The 15,899-nt window shown below is 50.4% G+C and overlaps 1 protein-coding gene across 5 annotated transcripts in view; it reads right to left on the reverse strand.

The window, feature by feature from the left end:
- The window catches only part of ABHD2 (abhydrolase domain containing 2, acylglycerol lipase), a 41,247-nt gene extending 37,924 nt beyond the window's left edge, over window positions 1-3,323 (reverse strand). The window contains exons 1-2 of one of the 5 annotated variants that reach the window (XM_054836472.1): window positions 3,250-3,319; window positions 2,140-2,207 (exon numbers count right to left, since the gene is read on the reverse strand). The gene's annotated coding sequence lies outside the window, so the exon portion shown is untranslated. The other 4 variants (XM_054836468.1, XM_054836471.1, XM_054836467.1 and 1 more) reach the window with 4 other exon arrangements.
- Between the last annotated feature and the right edge of the window lie 12,576 nt (window positions 3,324-15,899).

Genomic DNA, 15,899 nt, shown 5'->3' on the forward strand with positions numbered 1-15,899 from the left:
CACTGTCCTGCTGAATCTGAGTACGAGGTTAGGGATATTGCAGGCACACATCTTAGGATGTTTTCTCCTTACCTCTTACAAGGATGTTCACTGTAAATGACTATGCATGTGCTTATTTCACTTAGTACAATCTTTCATATTCACATATGCCACACCAACACCTCACAGAACTGGGTGTTCCAGTTAACAGACAGCCAGGCTTGAACACTCTCAACATAATCTTTCCAGAACCTGCATCTCTATGCAAAAGCATCTTTTAAGATGTAAAGAAGTTTAGAAGCAGGACAAATTCTTGAACAGCAAAGTCCTCACTCAATATAGCTCAATTATTAGCAACTAGTATATCAGAGGTTTCAAAAGGGTTTGGTGTTTGCAGGAACTCAGTCCATATTAGTAGAGGAAGCTGTCATTGACCAAGAAGTGCAGTTGCCTAGCACTTCCTCTACTGTTGAGAAATACTTGAGTTTCTCATCATCACAGGTTCAGTCTGACTAAAATAAATGGCATTCTAGAGAGACAGACAAAAATCTTCTGTACATTGCAAAGTATAACATTTCCTTCCACTGCCGTTACCTGTAACGGAGCACAGGCACAAAGATATTTCAAGCACCTGGTTTGTACAGAATTGCTTTGCAAAGCATGTGGAATTACTGCTGCCTGATGCTGGCAGAGTAAGGCTGGCAGTCAGAGACAGTCTTTATTATCAAGTCAACTGATATAGCTGGAGAAAAGACAAGCCCTTGGGCGCACAAGCCTTCCTAGACCTTAAAGAGGCTAAGATAGCTGCCTGACTAGGTTAGCATCGTCACTGCTCACATGTTACGCAAGTGGGACTTTGCTTCTCCACAAGAAGGACAGACTGGCCTTGCATATTGAAATTAAATCAATTGTTTGGTACAGAACTTAAGCAGCTGAGTTTGATCAGATTTATTTCAACTGCATATTAGCTTCAGCCTAAATAGCTTGTAAAGGTTAAGAAGGGCAAATGTTTGCACAGAAGTTCAGCTGATCTATAGTACATATTAAGAATAGCGATTCAGAGCTGTAACACACCGTGAAATACAATCTTCCAGAGAATCTCAAAAGTGCAGATGAAGACTTCAATATACTAGCAGAACTATGACAATTCAGGCTTTTGCTGAAGAGTCTGAAACACTTTCAAAACCTTATTGAGTGAGGTTAAACTACAACTACAGAAGGTTTTAATCACTAGTCTAAATCCACCATCTTCTATAGTACATCAAATTACATCTAGAAGTACATTTGGAATTTAGTAGATTTGGATAACCTCTCCGTATGCCTGTGTCAAGGACAAGTGATGTTATTCTGCCATCTCTCCTTCCCAACACCACATCCCACAGTGACAATTTCGGTGCGTTAATCTCTGGGTTTTCACATGAGAAGTTTAATAATGCAGCTTTATGAAACACTAAGAGCCTAAGCAGCTATTCATTCCCTGAATAGAAAAATATAGCATTTACAAGAAGAGTAGAACAAATTAACTTTTAAGTTTAACTTCTTCAGAAACAGTTTTGCAAGATGGAAGGTTTTATCCCCAACCTCCATGTCTTTTCCACCCCTAGAAGAGACAGTCAGGCACAATCTTAGGTCAGCCTCATCCTCTATCCAGCTAATTTACTCAGTGACACAGAAGATCTCCCATGCAAAAGCTGAAATACAACTATTTTTAAGAATAAGGCAGGAGAATAGAACCACCCAAACGTTAGGTGTTAGCTCTTTTGCTATATCCTTCCTGTTCTTACTCTTGACTTTGAGAACAAAATAAACGATGGCTAGAATAATAAGAAAGGATGCACATCCATTGATCCAAGAAGAGACAAGAGAATTTATTCAAACTTCTCTTGTGATACAAGAGCTAAACACGTTATCTAGGGAAGAGGTAAAGTAGACAAACCAAGAAAAGATAACAGAACAACTAAAGACTAATTGTCAATTACAAAACTGCACAGGAAATATACTTTATCGAAGAAGCTAAGAACATGAGATATTACAAATACTCTGTGTTCTATGAACACCATATCGGTGAGGACTACAACATGTCAACCTAAGCAATATTATTAGCATGGCCAAGTATGATAATCATTGATAAACAAGGCATGCAAGATGAACATACTGTACCAGTTAGCTGATTAATAAGCCACAAATATTTGTTACAGGAGGCACCAGTGATGTGGAAGCCGAACAATCTGTAAGAGGCAGACAGGAATCTTCAGTACGTACCACACCAGTGACAAATGTACATCAACAATAAGAGGAAGCTGTTACAAATCCTCTGAAGAGATCTGCATGAGAATACAACTACAGAATGCAATCCCTCCAGCCATAACTGTGGAAACAAAGCTGCTGCTAACATACCTCTTTAAAAAAGATAGTGTCAGGGGAGGGATTTCACCAGCTATAATACATCAACTGCGATACATCCATCTACCTATCTCATGTTGGAATAAATCATAAATTCGTAGAATGGAGTGGATAGAGTCCTGTCACACAGGCTAACAAGCAGGTACACAGCACACATCAACACAAGTAAGTCTAAAGCTGTTGCAAAAGGCTAGTAGCAGTGTCAGAACCTAGGAGTGTGAGTAACAGAGAAGAACCTCATTTAGGGGGGAACAGTGTGACCTGACAGACATCAGCCCCAGCTCACCTGGCTCTAACTCACACAAGTGTCACGCTCTCAGGGCCTCTGCTCCAAACTCAGCTCCCGAGCAGCTTACAATTGCTTCCCACCTCAGCCTTCGCTCCCCGCAGGCTGCTCACACCACCGCTTTTCTTACCCTACACGACCTCACACCTCCACGAGGCAATGGGGAAGGCCGTCACCACACTGCCAGCTGCACAGACCTTCCAAACCCGGCAAGAACCAAAAGGAGAGGCACCGGGAAGGGACCGCACCGCAGACCACCGCAGCCAGGCCAGGCCGAACCCCACCGCAGGGCTACCCCCACCCCCGCCCCAGGAAATAAATATATAAGGCAAACCTGCTGTAGAAAATAAACAGAAAGAAGACGGTTGGGCAGGCATGGGGAGCCTGAGGCCGGTGCGAGAGGAGCACTGCTGACTACCCGGCGCTAGACAGACCCGGCCGCGGGCAGGCAGGCAGGCAGCAAACCCCCCGCGTCCCCTCAAGCTCCGCACCGCTGAGGGGCAGGTGGAGAGCCGAGCCAGGCCCGGCCGCCGCTGCCTCAGCCCTGCGGGGAAAGGGCTCCCGGAGCGCCACCGCCTCACCTGCAGGCCCGGCTCAGACACACAAGCGCCGACAGCTCCCACCGCCGCTCCCACCCGTCTGCACCAGCCCCGCTACGCGCTGCCCCTTAGGAACCACCCTCGCCCTTCCATTGGTCGCGGAGCCCTGCCACTCCCGCCGAAATCCGCGCACGGATTGGCCAGAAGGCGAGTTGAGGGTGAGAGCGCGCTCCAGCAGGACTGCACGGGCACCATTGGCTGGTGGAGACTCCGCGGGGCGGGGCACTGCGGCTCCGTTGGTTTGAGCGCCTCTCAGTCAGGCGGTGGGCGGTGATTGGCGTCCGCGGGCGGGGCTGTCGGCGCCAGTGGGAAGCCGCGGCTGCCGCCGCCATGACAGAGCGGGGCCGCCACGGGGTGACGGGGAGCGGCGGGAGGAGTGGCGGGAGGAGTGGCAGGAGGAGCGGCGACGCGAGGGTGAGGCGCCAGTCTCGCCGCTGGCCGCTTCCTGCTGCCGGAGCCAACACCCCTGCCGCAGGGGGAGGCAGCCTGGGAAGCCTCTCCAACAGAGGTGCATGTTCATCCCTTGGTGACATGGAGCTTGGTGGACCTGAAGGCCAGATTGGCCAAAAACCTCTCCAGCGTGGCACAAGCCGCTGATAATCCATCTAAGTGTGCCCAGGTGCTGAATACTGGTTATGGAATGCTACGTGGCAGCAGAACAGTATCTTAGAGCCTTAAGAATGGTGGTTGGGCCTTCTGCACGCTGGTTTTGTTTCCCATGGGTACCCAGGCCACCTCTGTGTGGCAAACCTGGCGCTGGTGTGCAAGCTGGGATCACCTGTTGGGCCTTGCCAGCAGGAGTGAAGAGGTCTTCCCCCAGCCCCTCAGAGGCACAGGAGTGCCTGTCCAGTTTCCTCCCACCAAGTGGGATGTGTGATCAGGACAGCGACATCTGCCCGGAGGTAGACAGAGCCTGCCACATCTGGAAGGCAATGGAGGAAAACAAATAATAAAAAATGCCTGCAATGTGATGTTTATAAACTTGCTTTTCTTGTAGTCTCCCAAAAGAGCCACATGTTACGTTGCTAGTAACATCAAATGTTCCTAGCTATGTTAATGGATGCTTTATATAACTGGATGGAAAAATCCTTTCCCTGATTTTAGACATTTCGTTTCCTCTGTTTACTGTGAGTTGGAGCTTCCTACACAGAGAAAGCTCTCAAGTCAGATTTTCCAGAGAGTTATGTATCTGGAGAGATGACTAACTGCTGTAGACTGAGTCACGGTGAAGCAGGGAGCTCTGAGGAAGGGCAGAACAGGGACTGCTGAAATGATGGTGGCAGAACAGAAACAGCAGCAGCCCCGCAGTGAGCACTCCTCCTTGCTTGCTACAGATGTGGTCCTGTACCACTCAGTCAAATGAGAGCCAAATTCTGTATCTTCAGCTTTTAATTAACCTTATGAAAATACCCAAGGTTTATGGTGGTTACTAAACCACCAGTCGGCGACTTAGCTGGGCTGAGGTTTGGTACGTCTGAAGGCAGCTGAGTTATGCTTGTGATCAAGCTACGAGATAGGCTTAGTAGATAAACTTCCGGCATCAGCCTCTTAACTAAGTATTTGAGGAATGTGTTTGAATTTGATTACAGAAAATTGCAGTCCAATTGATTCCAGGTGTATCTTGGCTCCTCACCATCGATCCAGGCGGGAAAACACAGATCCGGGCAGGAAAACATGCCATAAACTGGAGCTGAGCCTCCAGGCAAGGCTTTTATTTTAAATCCTTGAGGCTGTTGGAGATTCCTCTGACCAGAAAGAAGTGGAGCTATTAGAAGGGAGCTTTCTTAAGCACACCATCACAAAGCAAAGCAAACCAGCTGGCCGCTTCTTGCTGAGGAGAAGTAGAACGTAGGGTGGTCTTTTATACCAGGGGTGCTCAGATACATCAGTGAGGAATGAGAGCTGAGAACTGGAGGGGACTAACACTGAAGAGGTGGCAGCACAAATTTACAGGTGGCCGTGGCAGCCCAGTTCCTGAGCTATCTGCTTATTGCAGGAAGAAGGGATGGGGTGGAAAAGATGCTGCTTCTCCAGAAAGGGAAAGAGGAACCAGTGGAAGTCAGTTGTCATTTTGCTCTCGAAAATAATGGGGGGGTTCCAGTTGCACCTTGTGGTGCGAGAGCAGAGATGGCTGGGAGGGAGCAACCATGTTTTGTGAATACAAACCCAGCTTTGGGCTATTAAAACAGCCTGCGAGCCGTGGCTTGTAAAGGAAGCTGCCCTCCCTCTGAGCGTGTGCGGAGCTGATGTTGCTACGGCCGAGCTGGTGTGATGATGAGCACCGCAGGGCTGGTTGGCGTTGGGAGCAGTGGTGTGTGCAGGAGGTGGAGTGCTCTGGCCCGGAGCCAGGTGCAAGGCTGTACCACTTGCAGCAAACAGCTCATGCTCAGGAAATGCCGTCTGAGTAGTATCCCAAACCATTCCATAAAGGATGGGTGCTGGGAAGAGCTAAGCTTTATTCCCAGCCTCGTACGGAGAGATTTGGCAGCTCCAGTCCAGCAGATGCTTGTCTGGTGTTCCTGCAGAGAAGCAGGATGGGGGTGTCCAGGAACACCCTAATGCTTTGGAGACAGGAGGATCCCTCTTTGAGTAGTGTGGATACTGCAAAAGAGGCCAAATGTATGTGCTGGAAACTGTAGGCACAGGAAAAACACACAGCTTTGCCTTGTGGTTTGGGCAGGCACTTACCTCTCTACAATGATGCCAAAAAAAGGCTGATGATCATTTCACCTTTTTAAACCCAGCAACTGGAAAGGTACGAGGCAAAGAGAACTCAATGTGGTGCTAAGCCAGCCTGAGACACCCCCACGCAACATCGTGGTGACAGTCACCTTTTGTTCTTCGTATCCCTCTGTCTTTTGGCTGTTGCTGCCACATGAATCTCTTTTTCTGCTTCATTTCCCCTCACCCAGCTTTTCTCCTGCTCAGCAAACTGGCCGTGCGCTGAAGGACTCCCAGGGACTTTGCACCTCTGAGGAAACCTTTTTGCTGGAGGAAACGTCAGGGTGTTGATCTCTGCCAGTGCAGCAGGAGCAAAAAGGAAAACATCTCTTATGACAGGGTTTGATTGCCAGCTGAAAAATAAGCGAGGTGCCTGTCAGTGACATGTGAGCACAAAAAAGCTTTGCAGATGGAAATAAAGGCAATGCTTTTTCCTCTTCGCCTGCTCTGCCTTCCCTGCAGTGCCAGCGAGGCATTGGCTTGCAGGCTGCAGAGCCGTGCTGTTTGAGAGCCTGTTGGATCTGGATGTGCAGTGCTCTTTGGACTCTTACGTATTTTCTGAAAATGGTGTCTAAAAGCGTAATGGGCACTTTGCAGATCTCTAAATAGACCAGCCTCTGTCCTGAGGAGCTGACAACTTAAGGAGACAAGTGCCAGGGATGGGAGAACGGCTGCATCATACAAACCGGAGCCGGGGAGGTGGCACGTGGCCCACCTGCTCAGTATTTTTCCATCACATTCTCATTCAGCTGCGCCTTGCCAACTTCCAGCTCTGTCACACTCCTCAAAAGCTTCTGCTCTGGGTTTATTTAGCACGCTATTTATTTCCTAATTATAGAACTTAACTGACTAACCTCAGCCCTACTGGGTTCCTGCTGTCCACCTTTCTGTGCCCTGTAAACCAGAGGCTCTGGTCTCTTCTTATGGCTGAAGGCAGTTGCTAGAGTCTTTCTGACTCTTTTTTTTCCCCGTTTTTCTACCAAACCCACGAGGGCTCTGACTGCTAATACAGGGAGCTTCACTGATCATTTCAGAGCAGACGGGCTATTGCATTCCCAAATTCTTTAGGCCAAAAGAGAAATGCCACTGAGCTGAGCACTTTACCAGGCTGTGCTCCCCCGCTTCTGTCCATGAATTCCCGACAGCCAGCTCACTCCTTTTACCCCACATCCAGCCACAGCTGCTGGCTGGAGGAAGAGATTTTGAAAACCGCTCCCAGCATCAGCAGTGCCCCTGTGTCCTGCTTCTGGATGCTCCATGGCACCTGAACACTGCCCGGTTCCTCAAGCAGCCTCAGTGCTCTAGGGGAAGGAACCATCTGTATCTCTCTCAGATGAATCTGTGCCACAACACTCCTGAATTTTCCAAGGAGTCCGGTTAGGTGAAATTCCTACCTCCTGCACCAAAAACTGCCAGGCTGAGCAGACCTGTTCCCTGCAGCCACCTCCAATGCCACCTCTTGTTCACTCGCAGCCATTTCTGCCCCTTCATCACACATTTTGATAAATCAATACACAGCTGCAGGAGCCAAGCGGTGCTTTGGTGTGGCACCTGTCCCTAAAGCCACCTGCACAGGTAGGGGGGTTACGTGCAGGGGAGGCTGCATGAGAGGAGCAGATATCTGGCAGGCAGTGAGAGCAGGGAGAGGAGGTATCTCTGGTGGGAAGCAGGATAGATCAGAACAAATGAATATAGTAAAGCCAGAAGGATGTATGAGCTTCTGGAGTGTTTCCAAGATGTCATACTGAATAAAAGAAACTATTTGTCTTCTGTTTAATTCTGAGTGGTCTGTCTGACATTTGCCATTATGCTATGTTCCTGAGGTTGGAGTTTGGAAAGACTATGATTATCCAGCCTCAGAAAGCCAGCGAGAGAGACTGCTAAAGCCACATTTTTTTCAGTGGCTGCTTGTGAAATACTTTCTCTGGAAAAGTTGCCATAGAAGTAGTGGCGCATGAGGAGGTTGAGGGGTTGCAATCCTGCAAACTGAAATACTTAGTGAAATGAACAGTGGGATTATCAGTCCCCTGTAAAAATCCAAATTTTAAGATTGCCTAAGGGATGGGGAAGAGACTCTTGCTAGAGAGTAATATTTATGGAAATAAAGTGAGTGGAGGCGAAAGCTACTGCTTCATGCCAAAATAGTGGGAATGGGGATAGGTCTGAGAGGTAGGGAGCGCACAACTGTGTTTGGAGGAGGGTGAGTATGAAGGAAATGGTTATGGTTGTGATTTGGCAGAAAAGGTGAGGGTGTTAGGGTGCAGAGAGCCAGAGCTCTGTTTCCTGGATGTATAGAGGGAAAGCAAGGATGAGCGGAAACAGGCTTGATGCTGGTGTGGGGATGTGGGTTGTGCGTGAGGCTGGTGGGGAACACAGGAGTATGGTTTGGGGGCAGGCAGATGGGGAGGAAGCAGCAAGGAGCATGGGGTGGGTGGGATAAAGGGCTAATCCCAAGCATCCCCATCTGCCAGATGCTTTCCTGGAGATGCACTGGCAATCACAGCCAGGTGGGGAAGGTCTGCTGCCACGTCCAGAGGTAGGCTGGGGGTGACCACCTTCTTCCACGCACAAGGACCTGGCAGGCTGCAGATCAGCCTCCCAAGAAAATACAGCCACTGCAGAGCTATTGCCATTACTGACCCCACGCCACTCCCCCAGCTAACCTCACCTGGCTTTGCAGGAGCAGCACTACCCTTTTGAAAACCCTCCTGTACCACCACCAAGTTAAATTATTACATGGGCTGGAGGAAATAAACAGTGTTGCTGACGCTGTGTAATGATCACTTCTCTGGGCTGACACCACCTTGGCTCACTGCGGGCTCCACCTTGCAAAGCCGGTGTCTCAGCCTTTTGGAAATAATGTCTGATTTACCACACATCTGCTCAGAACAGACCAGCTTTCAGATCCTGATTCCCAAAGTTCCCATGAAATCCATCCTTGGATTTGGCAGTAATGCCGCAGGAGGATTTTGCTGGAGTTACACAGGGCTGGACAAGTAGAGAGCGTTGCAGGACTGGGAGGATGCATGGCTGAATGATGGTGGTGGAGGTCCTCCTTCCAGATCAGCAGAGAGCTGCTGCCCCGACAGAGGCTAGAGGGTGCTGTGCTGCAGGGAATGGGTGTCCTCCTCCCTCCCTGCTCAGCATCCCTTCAAAGGCAGGTAAAGCTTTGCAGGAAACACTGCCTTTGAGCTGACGTGAAGACCAAGGTGCTGACTGTAGTTACTAACAACCTCCAAGGTTTTTAAAGACTAAAATATCAGCCCTGTCTAGCTCATTAGTTAGCACCCAGAACGTGACATACAGAAAGGGTGGGTTTCCTCAGATCGGTGAAAAAGCAAAAAGGAGGGGACAGAGACAGGAGTGGGGAAAAGGCGTAAGAATATGAGGAACAGATCAGAAGATAAGGAACAAACCCAGAGAACAGAAGAACAAAGACAGAAAATAGAAGCATAAAGAAAGAAAATAGCAGATGAAACAAGTGCAGGGGATCACATCAGCTGCTGTGTCCAATTAGGGGCTTCAGACCTGCTGAATGATAAAAAGGGAGATTTGCTTGGGAGAAAAATCAAGGAGCAATTCTTGTTCGCAGTGGCTGAGGCTGAAAAGCCCCTGGCTGATGGGGCAAGATCAGTTCCTGTTTACCCAGCTGAGGTGTGGCTAATCCTGAGCCCAGCAAAGACCAGAGCTGAGGAGAGACAACACAGGCAAAGGGGAGCACGGGAGACAGGGCTGTGTTTGTACAGCAGCTGACAGGCAGCTGCAAGACCAGGCAAAAACACAACATGCTTCCAAACAAGCAGCTCTCTGAGCAGATCAGTGCTGCCTGCAAAGCCTGCCAGCTAACCACAGGCAGCCAGAGTGAACGTGCCTTCTGCGTGGGGCTGCACGTGCTCTGCAAAACACAGCCCTGCCACCCCGAAGCTGCGGTTGTGGGGTCACTGTCCTCACTTCTGGCAAATCTGCTCTGTCTGGCTGCCTGCAGCAGGTGAGGCAAATGTGCAGGTGTAGCTAGAAAAGGAGAAAGCACAGGTAGATGTTTTCTTACATTCCTAGGTCTTCCAGAGGACAACCTACCAAAAGTGAGAAGAAGCAGACATGACAAAGGAGGAGGAAGACTGGAAAGGAGCCCTGTTTCACAGCTACCCAAAAGGGACTGCACCTTCCTCTGGGTCATAGGTGTTCTTTTAGGTGAGCAGCGACTGTACAGCGTGGTGGGCCCATAAAGCCAGCCCGGCTCGCAGAAATGAGCCACATCAGGTCTTGATGTAGGTGACTTCCCTCCTGTTTTCCACCTTGAGCCTGAGGTGGGATAGCAAGGACTGGAAGGGAGCATCCTAAACTGGACACGGGTTACCACACAAGCCCCTAATAACTGCCCTGGCCCCACCATGTGCACCGAAGGAGGGGCTGGGGCTACGTCCGTAGGTCCCTGGGGAACATCTCCAGGAGGCACAAACAAATCTGTCCCAGAACATGGACCAAAGGGAATGCTCCAGGAGGATGCAGAGCCCCATTAAGAGTTAAGAGGGGCTGTGAAAATTGCATGTTTTTACTCACTGTATCTACCCTGGATGTCTCCAACGAGAACCAATTGTTTTACGGGGGGCCTGTCAGGGCAGCAGCCCATTGCCAGCTGGGGACAAGTGGGGACTCAGTACTGGAGCTGGGGCTGTTTAACTCTCCAAGAGCCACTGGGAGGATGCAGAATAGGTGGGATTTGCATCCAGTATCAACTGCGCTGTAGGGCAGGACAAGGAGGTGAGAGGGAACAATGAAATGTGAAAAAGCCTGTAGGGAGGTTAATCGCAGAAGGCAAATCAGTTCATGCTGCAATAAAGGCTCTGATGGAGGCTGGACATGGTAATTGGTGTGGTGGGAGATCCCACCAAGAAGAAGGGATAATTGCAGAGGACATACGGGGTATGACTAACAGAATGGATGTCTTAAAAACATGTTAGTATAAACTTCCCAGCAGGGAGTGAGAAACACTTGGCAGATTTTACAAGGGTCTGACACGAAACTAAGCTCTAGGAAATCTCCTTTGGCAGAAATTTGTGAAGCAGTCAGGGGATGGGTGGATACCCCTGTCCCTCAGGACACTTGTTCCTGCTAAGGACGTCTTCACAGCTCCAAACGGAGAGTATGGAAACTATATGGAGACGTCTGTGGATGCGCAGAGCTATCAGCTGGCTTCTTGCCTGGGAGCTGTTTTTGCTGCTCAGACAGGAGGTAGCATGGCCCCAGGCAGAGCACTTGGGGAGGACACAGCTGCCCTGGCAGTCCCGCGGTGTCCCCTGCTCCAGCTTCATGTCCCCTTGGGTGCGTGCTGCCCCCGGGGCTGGCTACGTGCGCTCCTCCATGGTGGGTCTGGACGCCCTGACCAGGCAACAGCCCCGGTGGGGCCGTGGCTGTGGCTCTCACAGATGGGTTTCATTGAGGACACATGTCTGGTTTGGAGCTTGTTTTCATTCCCTTTTGAGGAAAGGAGTCATGGGAGAGGAGTAACTGAGCGGCTGAGCCGGCTCTCCTGGACATGGACTGTGGTGCCAGACGAGCTCCTGCCATGGTTTCTGCTGCGGCTCTGGAGGCTGCAGCCCAAGGGGCAGGAAGAGGCGAAGGACCTTCAACTGGTGTGCCAGCAGTGTGCCAACAGTGTGCCAGCCACCCTACACAGGAGCACGACTGGCTCCAGGTGGCCTCTGAGAGCCCCTTTGGGCTGCGGGAATGGAGAGAATAAGGAGTCATCTTTGAGATGTTATCACCCTGGATGCCCCCACGGGGTCGGGCATCTGTGCAAGAGACAGGGAGGTGTGCAGGGACTTGTGCTTTCCTGCTACAACCAGCCATAGATGTGGCTACTGAAATGTATCTTAAAAGGCCCCAAATATGCCTCTCTTCAGGAAGAAAAAAGTCCCTGAGCTGTGGCAGATCTCCCCTTGCCTGCCAGGCTCTTGGGGAGCAGAGCAAATGGTAGACACAGAGAGGGGGGGACGGGCAGAGTTCAAACCTTCTCATTACGCTCTGAGATACAGAGATCAAAAGGCAACTTCACAAATTAATGAGGCCCTGGCCTGGGCAGAGCCTCTCCCCAGCACAGATGGGTGGGAGGGGAGCGTGCTGTAATGAGCAAACTGCCTCTTCCTCACCAGCCGGTAAGACAGGTTCTGGGCTCCTTGCAAACCCCGTGGCCCAGCTCATTAGAGTTCATTAGTGTTGTTACATATTCATACAGCATTAGCGCCATCAGGCCCCTGATGTTTAATCAGGCTGCAAACTTGCCTTGAGCCCTACAAGTCTTGGAGGACCTTCCATCAAGCGTATGTCAGAAGCACACGCACCACAGTGATGGCCCGAGTTAGGAGGGGTCTTGTGAGTGTGATAACAGGACAAGGATCTGTCCCTTACCACAGAAACCTGAGTTATCAGAGGAACCTCAATGATAAAGTTATCAAGTACACAGTTTAGTGCTTTGTGTCATGGCAGGAGCTTGCCAAAAGCTTCCTGAAAAAAGAACAAAAGAGCCACAGCTTATCTGCCTATGGCATCTGCTCGGTGTTGGGGCACAGTCAGGCCACTCACACTGCTAATCCACAAGCGGTTTCGATTGTGCATCACGACGTACCACAGAGTGTCAGTTCATGTTACCGGGTGGGTGCTTTCAACCCACAGGCTAGAGAGGGGCAAGGACTCTGGGATGTGGGCTCTGCTCCGTCTATCCTGGGCAGTCCTCCTGAAACGGGCACCACAGGGAACCACCGCCACCACCACGCAGGGGTTTAGTCCTGGCCAGTGGTCAGTGCTGATCCATCATCAGTGAGGAGACAGCTGTTTCCCAGGGTGATTCCTCCTGTAGCAGATACGAATGACCTTTAGAAGTGCTGCTGTTACCACTGGCTGCGAGGAGGTGTGTGTAAGAGGCCAAACCTGCGTGCCTGCATCTTAGATGGACAAAATACAGGGAGACATGTCCTTCCCTCAAGCCCCTCCAGCCCTTGTTTTCCCATCTGTCAAATGAAGATGAAGGCAACACCTTTTCTGTTGGAGATATGCATGGATAAATCCTTAAAGACTGCAAAGCACTCCAATTCAGAGAAGGGGGTTACATAAAGGTGCTTATATTAAGCACCTTACGCAGACATACCAGCTCTAAGCTGGATATAATCTTGTTTATTGAGGTTAAAGCAAAGGACTTGAAGTTAAACTGGCCAGGATCTCATCTGAGCTCTGACATGATCAGCAGTGGGAATGGAGCAAAACTGGGGGATGGTGCTGCCCTTTGCCTCCTTCCTTTTAAATCTCAAAGTTTTAGGTACCCTGAGGGGCACTCGGTAACTGTACAGAGCTTTTCATGCCCTGAGGCTATTCTGTGTCTAGGTTTCTTCGCAGAGTCCTGAAACTCCTGGGACTTAAACATTAGCATCCTTAAAAGTAAAGCCTGAGCTTAAAGAAACTGTCACCCTTTTGGTGGAAAGGGCAGAGAGTGTGGAAAGCTTTTTTTTCTCTAGAAAATAAACAGAGAAGTTGAGCCACATGCAAGGATTGTCCCGGCCAGTGGATGTTTTCTGCAGCCGTCGGAAACCATGTGCTGGCACACTGGCAGGCGCTGACACCGGCCAGGGCTGCAGGAGCTTAGAGATGCTGGCACTGAGCACTTGGTTATCCTGTTAGAGGGATTAGGAGCAGACTGGGGCTTAATCCTCTGCGATGGAGCCACAGATTGCTTCTCCTTGCCGCTCGGAGTGGCAGCCATGTGTGGCAGGACAGGGGGCTTGATCCCACAAACCTTCCCAGGACCTGTGCTGTGGCCTGAACCACTTCAGGCTCTAGGAAAGAGCTGTGCCCATGAGGGATGGGGCTGGATACCTCTGCCAGGGTTTTTTTTGGGTCCTCGGTGCTGGAGTGAGGGAGGAAAACCATGTTGCAGGGAGTGTTGTGGGAGTGTTTCAGGTGGGGAATCCCTCCAGGGTGTAACGGCTGCCTTTCTTTTGAGATAAACCTAAGCCACTGAACTCCTTTATAGAACAGATAGCTGAAACAATAGGGGCTGCCACCCAAAAAAAGGTCCATGCAAGGGCCGAACAACGGGACTTTGTGGGGAGTGAGGGGGTGTCATTGCTATCTGATGGCAGGGGGAGAGATGCCGTGGGTCAGAGGTGAGTATCTGAGAGGGAGTAGAGGGGAGGAACACGAAACTGGGGTGATACCAGAGACATCACGGCAAATGCATTCGCCATGAGACGCACTTTGGCTGGTTTTATGGCGGATGGGGGCTTTTTGCTTGAGCAAGGGGCAGGCTGTGTATTGTTTGCCTCCCTTGTTCATGGGAAAACACCTTTGTAAAAGCTTGGAAATAAAGACAATTGCATCAGAGAAACATGCAGCCCTATCACCTATTTTCCTCTTTATCACCTCAGCTACGGGAACCAGGATGTTGACTATCTGCATGGCTCAGAAAGGGTTACGGCATAGCAAAGCCTGGCAGATCACCATGCAGAAGAAACCAAACCCAGTGGTAAATCCTGCTATAACAAGGCCTAAGTAGTCCCTGCAGAAGGGAGTGAAATTATGCCTGACCTTCGACCTACCCAACTCTTTCAAGTAGAGCCATCCCTTGCGAAAACTTGGCAGCTATATGAACCCGGGGTGTGGTGTACGTCTGTGGGGGCTGTCTCCATTCCTCACTGCTTCCCTGTCCTTGACAGGTTGCTCCTCTCTCTTCTGTATCTCCCATGGCTGGAGCTTCCCTCTTTCAACTGGGACAGCACAGCCTCTTCCCAGCCCTGAATTCTCATTAGGATCCCCCGCTCCATCGCAGATCTCCGAAGAGCCACTGATGCCTCCAGGAAGTGCCATCCCTATGGAGAGCATAGCTCCGTCTGGCTTCCACCACTCGCTTTTTAATATCCTTTCCCATGCACGTTCCTCGGGACATCGGCATTTCTGCCCCCAGGGACAGAAGCAAAACATTTTGCTTTCTATTTTTAGAGAGGCTGCTGATTTTTCTGCAGCTCCCTCTGGGTCTTGCATCCTCTCCAAGACCAATCCAAGCAGTAGCCCCTCAAGAGGCAGAACAAACACCCTTGTCCTAGTTGCCTGTGCACAGGCCTGGGAATCTTGCCCTGTGCTCTCCTCCTCCTGACCTTGTTTTCCTCTGAACACCACAGCAGTAATTACCCTGAGGTTGAAGGGTTATTCGAAAGCAAGTACTGTGTCTTGTCTGCTCCCTCCTTTCCAGCCGCTGTTTCTCCCTATGCTGGAGTTACACTCTGCCTGGAATTTCCTTCACATTGGTATTAATTGAAGGAAACACCACCAGCGAGGGTGGTGCGGCTGGGTGGGGAATACACGCCTGGCTCCCTGCATTCCTCACGCCCTGGTGCTCTGGCAATGCCACCAACAGCCAAATCACCAGCATGCTGGAGCAGCTGGACCTGCCGGCGGGCCTGTCCCTGGGGTGTCACTCCCAGCCTGGGTGCCCTCACGGGCACTGGTTGACCGCAGTAGCTGGATGCTGGAGTGGAGATGGAAAATGAGGTGGAAAGACTGGTCAAAGTGCATGGCACACGGCTGTGCTGCCCGGCTCGCTGCTGGCTGAAGTGGCTGCATTGCCAAAGCCAAAAATGTAGCAACACTCGGGTAGAATCAACATGTAAATATCAGCAGCCAGAGTGTCTGAGGTGGGTTAGTTAATGCTGAAATGGAGGGTTTTGCAAGAAGAGATAAAATCAGCTTTGTGTTTAGGAGGGCTTAGGAGTGGATTTCCAGTGCGGGGGCAAATGATCCAGCACATTCCCACACTGTGCAGTTCCCTGTACCCTCTTCTAAGGCGTTTACTGCTGAATATGAATTTAGCCTGAATGCACTTTAGCCCAACGGTTTCTGCCTTCCAGGGCAGAGCTCTGGCACCA

Source organism: Grus americana, chromosome 10 (genome assembly GCF_028858705.1).
Source record: "Grus americana isolate bGruAme1 chromosome 10, bGruAme1.mat, whole genome shotgun sequence".
Lineage (NCBI taxonomy): Eukaryota > Metazoa > Chordata > Aves > Gruiformes > Gruidae > Grus > Grus americana.